The 10,705-nt window shown below is 32.6% G+C and overlaps 1 protein-coding gene across 1 annotated transcript in view; it reads right to left on the bottom strand.

The window, feature by feature from the left end:
- Positions 1 to 10,705, bottom strand: part of LOC105457024 (neuronal acetylcholine receptor subunit alpha-7-like) — an 83,330-nt gene that overhangs the window by 52,979 nt on the left and 19,646 nt on the right. The window lies entirely within an intron of this gene.

Raw genomic sequence — 10,705 nt, forward strand, 5'->3', positions numbered from 1 at the left:
TTTTGAACATTAATTTAATTACGAGATTAAAATTAAGAATGTAACCAGAGAATTTTTCTTACTCAAATGGTAGTTTTTTTTACATAAACGTTAAATTATATGTATTTATTAAATGAATAAATATATAGTCTACTGACTGTCTACATAGATGACACTTATACAACAGTTTACGTTGTCTACACGTAAACATAGAGTATAATATTTTACGCGTAGACGCACAACCCTGATATATACAATATAAAAGAATTAAATTATAAAACAGTCTCTATCCACAGTAGAAATGTTCAAAATGTATCTAAGAACAGGCTAAAGAACAGGCTATACCACGACATCTTTAGAATAATCTTGATGTATTTTGAACATTAATTTAATTACGAAATTAAGATTAAGAATGTAACCAGAGAATTTTTCTTACTCAAATGGTAGTTTTTTTTACATAAACGTTAAATTATATGTATTTATTAAATGAATAAATATATAGTCTACTGACTGTCTACATAGATGACACTTATAGTTTACGTTGTCTACACGTATACGTAGAGTATTATATTTTACGCGTAGATGCACAACCCTGGTTAAAAGCTTCCGGAACAGCTCATGCAATAAAAAGAAAGTGGAAATAATTTTCTAATAAATTTTAGCTCTTAGTACGTGCAATATTAGTTTGTAATATATGTATAATATATTATGGTTCCCAAATTATGCAAACGGTAGTTGTGCCGCCGATGGAGAACGCATTTATAGCCGGACACCGGGCATGACGGCCTTATACGTGCGCCGCTAATACTCTTCCCGTAGTTTTCAAGAACATTTTCCGAACTTTCCTTGCGAGTTTGCGTGACTTACTCCGGAGCGATTTAGGAGCTCCGAAGTATTCGCGGTTCGGCGTACCTTTCACTTTGGATCCGTAGTCTTTCCTTCCCTCGGCGAAGCGGAAATGAAAGAGACAGGATCGATCCGGCTAACGTGGCCGTAACAGGTCGTTGCGCGTAATTTTTTGATCGTATTCTTTCGAGATGGTTATTCCGGTCACGAGATAAAGTCGAAGGAATTGCAGAGAGAGGAGATTGGAAAAGGAGAACGTGACAGTGTACATTAATGGCGTTTTAATATATGTATCAATTAAAAGGATCTATCTCTTTGTCATTGACTTTTCAAACTGCAGCGCTTCACCCACGCTTCTCTCTTCCGCTAACCTGTTTGCATGAACTTTCTTAAACATTTGGCGGAAACTATTTTCATTATTTAAATTCATTCGGCTCTTCCATCATGTTATACGTCGATCTACAAGATTATGTTTATATAATGATAACATAGTGTCTTTTCATCTAATTTTCCACTTACATTTATGTCGGACATCATTGTAATTCACGGCAACGTATGTCGCACACGCAGACGAAGCGAGACCCCGTGGATTGATCTAATAGTCGTAGTAAAAAATGGGACAGAAACGAATACGGACTATACACCCTATAATATGATAAATAGAGTAGGAGGTTTCCCAAGATTTCCCAGAAGGCTTCCCAATAGGACGGCACAACTCTCTCGTTTTGATACCATACCCCCCCAATCTAGTATGCAGCAAGCTCGAACGATCTGGACGCCTCGCGATCTGTCGTACTCGCGCCGATTAGTCACTGACCCCGATTGATTAGCTGCTGATGGAGTGCAACGCGAGATAATTAATAATGGCGAGCGCGGCTCGACGTGGCAGCGGTTTGCAGACCTGCCGCGTGCATAAGTCATTATTATTGTAATCGTTCGTGTGCGCGTAAAAAAAATTGACGTTACTAATTGCTGCAGTGCTAATTCAATTTCCACAGAGAGATCTCTTTAACTCCTTTTGAAGTTTCTTAAAGTACGAGTTTTCGAGTTGTACAGTGAAACCTCTACAACTCGAAAACTTCTATAAGGCGAAAATTTTGTTCATCCTCTTCCGCTCTGCTGTGGACAACCTCTATAAATCGAAATAAAACCTACCGAAACTTGAATTATTTGTCAGGCATTTAGGTATATATTTGAACTCTGTAGCTCGAATTTAAAGTAGCCAAACCTCTGCAAATTGAAGTTCACCTCTATAAGTCGAACTTCCATTGTCACTGCTTCTATAATTCGAAGTTGCACACGTAGAAAATTTCCTTTTAAAATTTGCCTTGAAAATCATGTTAATCATGGGACAACATAGTATTTCGACAAATTTTATGTGATTTTCTGTTTTTTTAACTGTACACTACAATAAATTTGTTATAGTATATATTTGAAAAAATAGTGAAAATTACATAAAATTCATCGAAATACTATGTTGTCCTACGATTAATATGATTTTGAGGATAAATTTTAAAATAAAATTCTCTCCGAGTAGCTATGTGTAACCGTGAGTAATTGCCTGGTATTTTGTTCTATGGTTACATTTATCATATGTATGCAATAAATAATTCACTGTTAAATATTGAGTTTTTTTCCTCTAAAAGCCATTATAATCGGGAAATTATAAACTCTCTGTACAAAACTTCCGTAAGTTGAATTTTCATTATGTTAATCTTCTTTTACTCGAATTTCAATAAGTCGAAAACTCTATAACTCGAATAGTTTTTTTTGGTTCCTTGAAATTCGAGTTATCGACTGTATTTTGAATAATTTGGCATCTAACTGATGAGAAAATTATAACAAGTAACAATACAGTAGTGGCTTAAATTTTGCACTTATTATATATAAGTTATCAGTGAAAACTTGATGTTTAAAATTAATTAAATATAATCTTTTTGACAAAAAAAATTATTTGACGTTTCAAACTTTTATTTATTTGACCGAGGAATATTTAAAACTTCAAATTTCGTCGAAAATTCTCAATAAAAATTCACGCATTTATCTCAATAGTTAATCTTTATCGTCTGTTCTTTTATCTCCGTGTACCCCCATTCTTATTTTCCACAAGAAAAAACTAATTGAGTCATCGAGCGCAGGCATTGAAGGTAAATCCTTCGCTTTTAAGAAAGCATCTCGTCGACCACAGGGCAAAGTTGTTTCGTGTTTTTCCGGGCAATTCAGCTCTACCTTTTACACGCGATATCGCTTTTTATCATCCCATTCTGTGTGAAAAGCGTGAGTGCGAGCAAATGATGCCTTCCACAGACATCTCCCATAGACGAAACAAATACCGACAATCTCGTTTCGCACTTGGCGGATCGCCCCCGCCGAAGAATGTCGGTCGAAGATGCCAGGTAGTCGACGAGCCGGATGCGGAAGTAACCGTATACCAGGGATAAAAGTCACGGGGATCAAAACGATGCGGAATTCCGTTCCGCGAAGCGCCTGCATGATTTTTGCGAGTCACGCAAATTCCGAGCAAAACGGTTTTCGAGATGAATGTCATTTACAATTCGCGCCTTTTGAGATGCGACCTATTTTCTGAGATGGTATTCCTAGGAGAAAAGGAAATTTCGATCTATTTTGTTCGGATAAAAGTGCACATGGAAACATCACTGTTTCATGCGTATCATACATTATTCTTTATATATATAACCCGGAGAAAAAATTTGCTTGTTTCAAATAAATACATTTTCTTGAATTATAATTAATAAAGTGAAAGAAATACTTGCAACAATAAATTTGTTTTGTTCCAACAAAATATTATCTTGAAAGCAAATAATTTATGAAGAAAATATTGGAACACAATTATTTGTCAGTAGAAAAATTATTTTATTAAATCTAATAAATCTAATTACTTGAACTTGAGAGTTATTAAAAAGGGAACATTTTTTAAATTCAATTTATGACATGAATATTATAAATAAATCATTGATTACTCGCAATAATTAATACATATGTATAACCAATAACTTCTTGATGCAACTACTTTGCTCAAAAGAAACAAATTCAAACACCCACAAATGTTAAATTCTTTATTAAAGTTACTCAATACGGCACCGCCGTTAGACTGTACGCGGTAAAGTCTATATTTCTCACAAATAAAAAAACCCATACAGAATAGGATAAAAATATTGTAAAATTCTTTACCCGTGTTTTACGAAATAATTTTTTAAACTTGTTAATTTTTTTCTATGTGAATAACTCATTACAACTTTATATAGTAGCAGAAAATAAATTATTTAAATTAAAAACTTAATTTAATATTTTTATTTTTATTACTGTATCATAATCAGTATTTTTAATGAAAGAAAAATTGTTTATTGCTTCAAATATGAAGTTATTTCTTGTAAGAAATATTTTCCCTGTTTCAAAAAATATTTTATGTTAATATTCTCCGAAAATAATTTAATTTTAATTTTTTTTCTTAATTTCTTAATTTATTTTTTATTTTTTTATCAAATAAATTTTTTTTATTTTAAAAAGCAATTTATTGCTTGTCAAAAATGTTTACTAGTAACAAGAAAATTGTTTCTATAAAATCAATTAAATGCCTGTTAGTGCATTTGAGAACATTATTTATTTGAAATTTTTTCTTTAAATAAGAAAATTTTTTGTATAGTCGTAATTCTCTCTTTTTTCCCGTGTATATTGTTATTTTTTTCGACTTTTCTCAATTACAACATTCTAGAACAAGTTAGGTCTATGCAATAATTTTTTTTAGTTCTAATTTGGTTCTAATGCGTAAGAGAAACGGTCATTTGTGACTAATTCACCGAGCTGTTAAAAGTCGCGCATTAAAAACAGAAGTCCGATAAAAGTCAAACATAAAATGATGCCAAGGAAACGAGAGAAAAGAGAAATGGGAAGCCGGAATCTAACAACATTGCAAGCATCAAAGAGTTCTTCACGATTTTGCTGTACATAAACTCACGAGTATAGAAAAAGTAGGATATAGAGTAGATAAATATTAAGGTTATATTAAGATGAAGATCAGGCAATGAAAGAGTAATGAGATAATCATGATATTCTATGCCATTCTATGGCAAGTTTGCGCAAACATGAATAACTGGGCAATAACTAAAGTGTATCATTAGTTTAGTAACTTTAAAAATATTGCAATCTTTATGATTAAAAAACTTTTTTTCAAAGCCTTCTTACGAAGTAAATATATTTTCAATATTGAGCCGCTCCTCAAATGCAACGTCTTTGATAAATCACGTGAAAGACGTGATTTATTTTTTACGTAAGAATTACGTAACGTTAGATTAGATGTTATACATCTATATAATAATCAGATAATGTGTCTCTTCAGTTAAAGAAGGAAAATACCTATGCGAGATATAAATTGTATTTCATTAAAATCAAAGCAGGGAATATATTCGTCAAGCGTGCGTTTCTGCACGATAATTATACATCGACCTAGGCGAAAAGTGGGAACTCTCGTGTAGTTCAGTGATTTGCATAGCTAATCCGGTCTTAGTTAGCATAGTTTCGTAGAACGCCTAATATTCCTGTACATACTATATAATTCCCGTTGCTGCGATATTCATAAACCTGAAATATACCCGTCGCACTATCTTTGACGTTTCCTATATGATGTGACTCGAGTATCGATTAATTTTCTTATTATAAAACTTTATTAGAACTTGCTAAATCTATCCCATTTCAAACTTTTATCTTTCCCTACGCGTAAAAAAAAATATATTTCTAACGATTCAGGTTAAAATTTCTCCAAATTTTGTGACAACTTACATTTTGTTAGTGCCTTTATTAATTACTATTTATTGCTTTAAACGAATAATTTAGCTATTAATATTACGAGAAAAACGATGTTAAAATATTTCCAAAAATATCCAAAAATATATTTTAAAATAATATTGATATTTAATTACTTTTCACTCGCATTATGATACATATAAGCACCTATAATATATGCTTTATGACAAACTTTTATTGTACAGAAATATTTTTTTTTCGCGAATTATACCGTATCGAAATAGCTGTTTTTACGCTTATCGAAGTAACGCAAACACATAAATGCGTTTTATGAGTTTAAGGAAAACGCTTTTACGAGTCTACATCCATTACCAGTCTAGAGTTGCTCGAGACAGTTATACCGGGAGCATTCCGGCGCGGGCAACGTAGTAAAACCCGAGCATGAAGTAAAAACGGGGCCATCCTTCCTATAATGACAATTACGTATCTGGAGGATATATGCGCCGGTACCCGCAGAACGAAACACGCGGGGAAACGCGACATTATCACGCGCAACATTTCACTGGAGGGTCGAGACAAATGAGGAAGCTTAATCGAACCGCCAGCCAATCGCGAATTCCTTCTTCCAGCGCGCTTTTTTTTCCTCCCCTCAGCCGAATGATTTCGACGAGACGAGGGCGAGACTCTCTCCCCGGAGATTTAATCGCACGTTCGCGTTTTAAACTCGCGGAATTGGGAATTCGAGTAATTTCGATTACCGTCGCGCGACACGGACTCACGGAATCCCTTTCGCCATTTTATCGCATAAAACCCGAGGTAGGTGGAGGACTATACGGCTACGCTGGTGGTTGTCATTCGAAAGACCGATCTACGTCGCGTCGCGTTGTCGTCGGCGGCGATCCCTCTTTTCTCTTCTTATACTTTTCCCCTCGACAGAATTGTCAATTAAAGTAACGAACGAGAAAAGTGACAAACTTCTTCTTGCGAGACGAGGATCACGAGGATCAATGTGATCCTCGCGAATTAAGATTGAGAAACAGAAGTTGGATATATCCCGCCCTTCTTACCATTAGATATACATGGCATTTCAGAATCGACGGACACAAAGTTCCACTAAGAGGAAGCTGATTGCAAATTTCATGAACGCGAAACTGTTAAACTTACATCCAGCTTCCTCTTAGGAAGAACGTCGAACAAAGCTGTTATACTCCATGACTCTTTGAATTCTAGCGTACGTAATTCTTAAGAATTACATTAATCTCTTTCTGTACGGATTAATAACTGCGTTGGCTCGCATAAGCAATTAAAGATACATTATACGAATTAATCAACAATTCGAGTATAATGGGCTAATGGGAATCATTTTTGTTTAAATCGTGACTCTTGGAAGCACAGTCGACTTTTAATATCCATTTCCTTTTTAAATATGTAACGACTATTGAGCCACTAAACATTTTTTGTTTTACTTGTGCGCCTAAATGGTTATTTTATAAATTTAAACACGAAAATATGGTCTATCGTCGATCTTATAACACCGATCTTGTGACTGATACATGTACCACTGAGGATGACCAGAAGGATGGCCGAAACGTATGGAAATATACTTATATACACAGGATAAACTTGTCATTTATTGAAATTTGTAATTTTGCGCAATAATTACTGCGCCGATTCCCATTAGCCTATTATATTGAAATTGTTGATTATTTCTGGGAATCTTTCTAATTCTTAATTATATGAATTAAATCTGACGATTAAATTAAAATCTTATTATTAATTTACATCTTTAGAGTTTAGCTCGTGAAGGTTTCTTTACTTTTGCTTGCAAACTATTAGCACTTTGTTATCTTTATCATTAAATTTTAAACAATACATTATACAATAAGTCTATGCTTGCATGTTTTATTTAGGGACACCTTATAAAATATTATTAAAGAAATTAATAAATAAAATAGTAATACATATTATGGTATATTGAATACATTTTACTAGAATATGTTTCACCATGATACAAAATAAAAAACAGTATTTGGCTTAATCTAGTCATTGAAACTTTAGATATATTACAGAAAATACAACGTTGGTACTTGAGGTCGCGATCTTTCGAATTTATATTCTCAAGATGTTAATGCGATTAATGACCGCATCGCTATGCGGCTGAGCCCCTGACTGGAAACCTCTTAAAGCGCCTACGTGCGTTGCAAACTAAACTATGGCAATCTATTTTAGCTCTATCAACACGTATTTATGTTATAGGAATGTTCGACAAGAGATAACGAAATGATTCCGTGGTAAAGGATACGAAATTGGTATAAAATAATATCCATGTAGGTACGATGATAAAAATGGATTAATAAAATAAATATGGTTAACAAATTACAGTATGTTTTTTATGCTTTCTTATTTAACATCGCGTAAAGGGAGAAGAGTAAATTAATATTATAAATAGAGAATTGATACTCAATAATAAAAAATTGCAATATAATTTTCAGTAATTTATTTCAATAAATAATATTCAAATAAGCAAAAAACATTATCAAATTTTGAAATATTGCTTTTATATGAATTTTAACAACGTTCTTATATAATATTTTAAAAATATTATCTAATAATGTGTTTCCGAATATTGTGATCTTTTAAAAAATGTTTTAAATATATTATTCTGCATATATTAAATGTTGCACTGATAGTAATATTAGCGCAACATTATTTCAACAACATTTCACTTTCATATCAATATTATTGAAACTTCTAAATAAGCATTAAGCATCAAAATTTGTTCGTAATGACGTTATATACAACATTAAGAACAACTAAAATTATTTATGAAATAATTTTAGTTGTTCTTAATGCTGAAATAACATTTTGTTTACTGGGATATTATTGAAATTGAGATATATATATGTATATATATATATATATATATATATATATATATCTTTCTTTCTTTTTATGTCACGTATAGAATTTTGGAACATACGTGCATATATTGTTAGAATTTTCATTAAATTGTCAAACTGATTTCAGTAGAATTCAGTTCAACAGAACTAGTATCTTGTTTAAGTATTTTGCTTTGTAGTATTTTTAAGAGGAAGACGGATTGTGGGCATAGAAACTAATAGTAAGTTGTCGTTCTCTTTGCGGAGGACGCAATTACGGCGTCTTTCGAATCTCATACAAAAGATGAACAGCGAAAGATGATGAAAGAGAGCATTACGTCACGAAATAACATTGTCGGGATGCGTAAATTCCACACCGTGTCTAACATTTGTGTCGTGGCATTTTTATCAAGAGGACTGCAATGAGTCTTCTTTGCGCTGCAGCACACGGCGTTCTGGATCAGTAACGAAAGAGATAATAAAAAGTACTCCGAAAAGCTACATATTCTACAGTAGCAATAGTAGTTTGAGAAAGCTTTCCGAATAAATGTAATGCCGGCTTATCCTTTGCAAAAGTTCCATTTCAGGCTCTCTTTGTACCTCAATTTGTTTGTCTAACTCAACTGTACACTTTGCGTGCATTAAGTCAAGAATATTGAGAATATAGAAATGTATCTCTTTGATTTTTTCCCTTTACTTCTAATCCCAGCAAACAAAAGTTAATTCAAATTAATTGAAAATTACAATTGATTTTAATTTATCCTGCAGAGATGCATTCATTTCCCCATATTATTTTTGGATTCGAATAAATTGAAATATGAAAGGGGCTCTTTGTCATGTTGAATTCGGCGATGTATTTATGTCTATATTATATTATTTTGGATTCAAATAAATTGAAATACAAAAGAGCTCATTATGTTGTATTTGGATGTATAATTATATGTCCATATTATATTATTTTTGGATTTAAAAAATCAAAAGCGCTAATTCGGAAATGTCGAAATAAATTTATTTCTATCCATTTTAATTCATTTTCGTTTACTTGGATTCTAAGTATATGTAAAATAAGACATGTAAAAAACATAATTTATATATAAACTTAATAATGAAATCATAAAATATATAAACTTTAATACAAGGTGTTCAGATCTCCTGCAAACTTAAAATATAAATTCAGGACTTCAAAACAAAAATTTCCTTCGAAAGTTTGCTCGCAAACGATTTGTTTAAAAGATAAACTTAATAATAAAAACCTTACTTCTTTTTTTTCAATCACATAAATATTTCAATGTGTTTACGATCGTAATTATTATATCTGATCGCGAAGGGGTTGAGAACGACAATAAGGAAAAGCACAAGGGGCCGCCCTTGCGTCATTATATTCCGCCAACGGACGGTTGTCGTGGCCGACAATTTACCACGGCACGACCATTTCGGTACGAGTCGTCCCCAGGGAAACGGAGACTCTTTTATTCAATGCCCTCGCCTATTCATCGAGATTCCCCCTCGGACGGATTTAATTTAACGAGACGCTGAAATTCAAGCCACGCTTGAGAAACGAAGCCAAGTCTCGCTCTTCCCTCGAGCACGTAACTTCATAGTGTACAGCACAGTTCGGTCACTATTATCTCTTTAAATGTCACCTTAATTTTCTCTTTAGAAACATACGTACAAAGAGATAGAGATAGAGAGAGAGAGAGAGAGAGAGGGGGGGGGAGAAGGGGGGAAAGGGGGAATAGAATATATTCTCATATTTTGAAACCTAGAAACTTTGCCAGCATTGTAAGAAATAGAATAATGAATCCAAGTTCTCAGAATGTAATAAACAAACATGTTAAAATTAACATATACATTTGTTTCAAACAATGAAAATCAAGAATCGTGTTAAATACATTACATTACCACCACACAAAAATTATTTCTTAAGATTATTAATTAAATTATTTAATTTAATGCTTTTTAATGTTTTCTTATAGCTGTACTTAAATACCCTTTTAAAATATAAATATTTTATATTATTTTGCAAGAATAGGTAAAATAATATTATATATAATATAAAATATACCTTTTCCTATCTAAAAAAAGGCATGTTAAGTCGATAACTTGCATTTCTCGAAATTATTTGTCGCCGCTTTTCCGTGATGCTGATTGGTTATCTCACTATGCTTACTTCGTTGAGCGGCTGTCATTACATATTTTGACAGTTATTATGTGTATTGAGATTTGACTTAATAATAAAA

Source organism: Wasmannia auropunctata, unplaced genomic scaffold, assembly GCF_000956235.1.
Source record: "Wasmannia auropunctata unplaced genomic scaffold, wasmannia.A_1.0 LD335402.1, whole genome shotgun sequence".
Taxonomy (NCBI): Eukaryota; Metazoa; Arthropoda; class Insecta; order Hymenoptera; family Formicidae; genus Wasmannia; species Wasmannia auropunctata.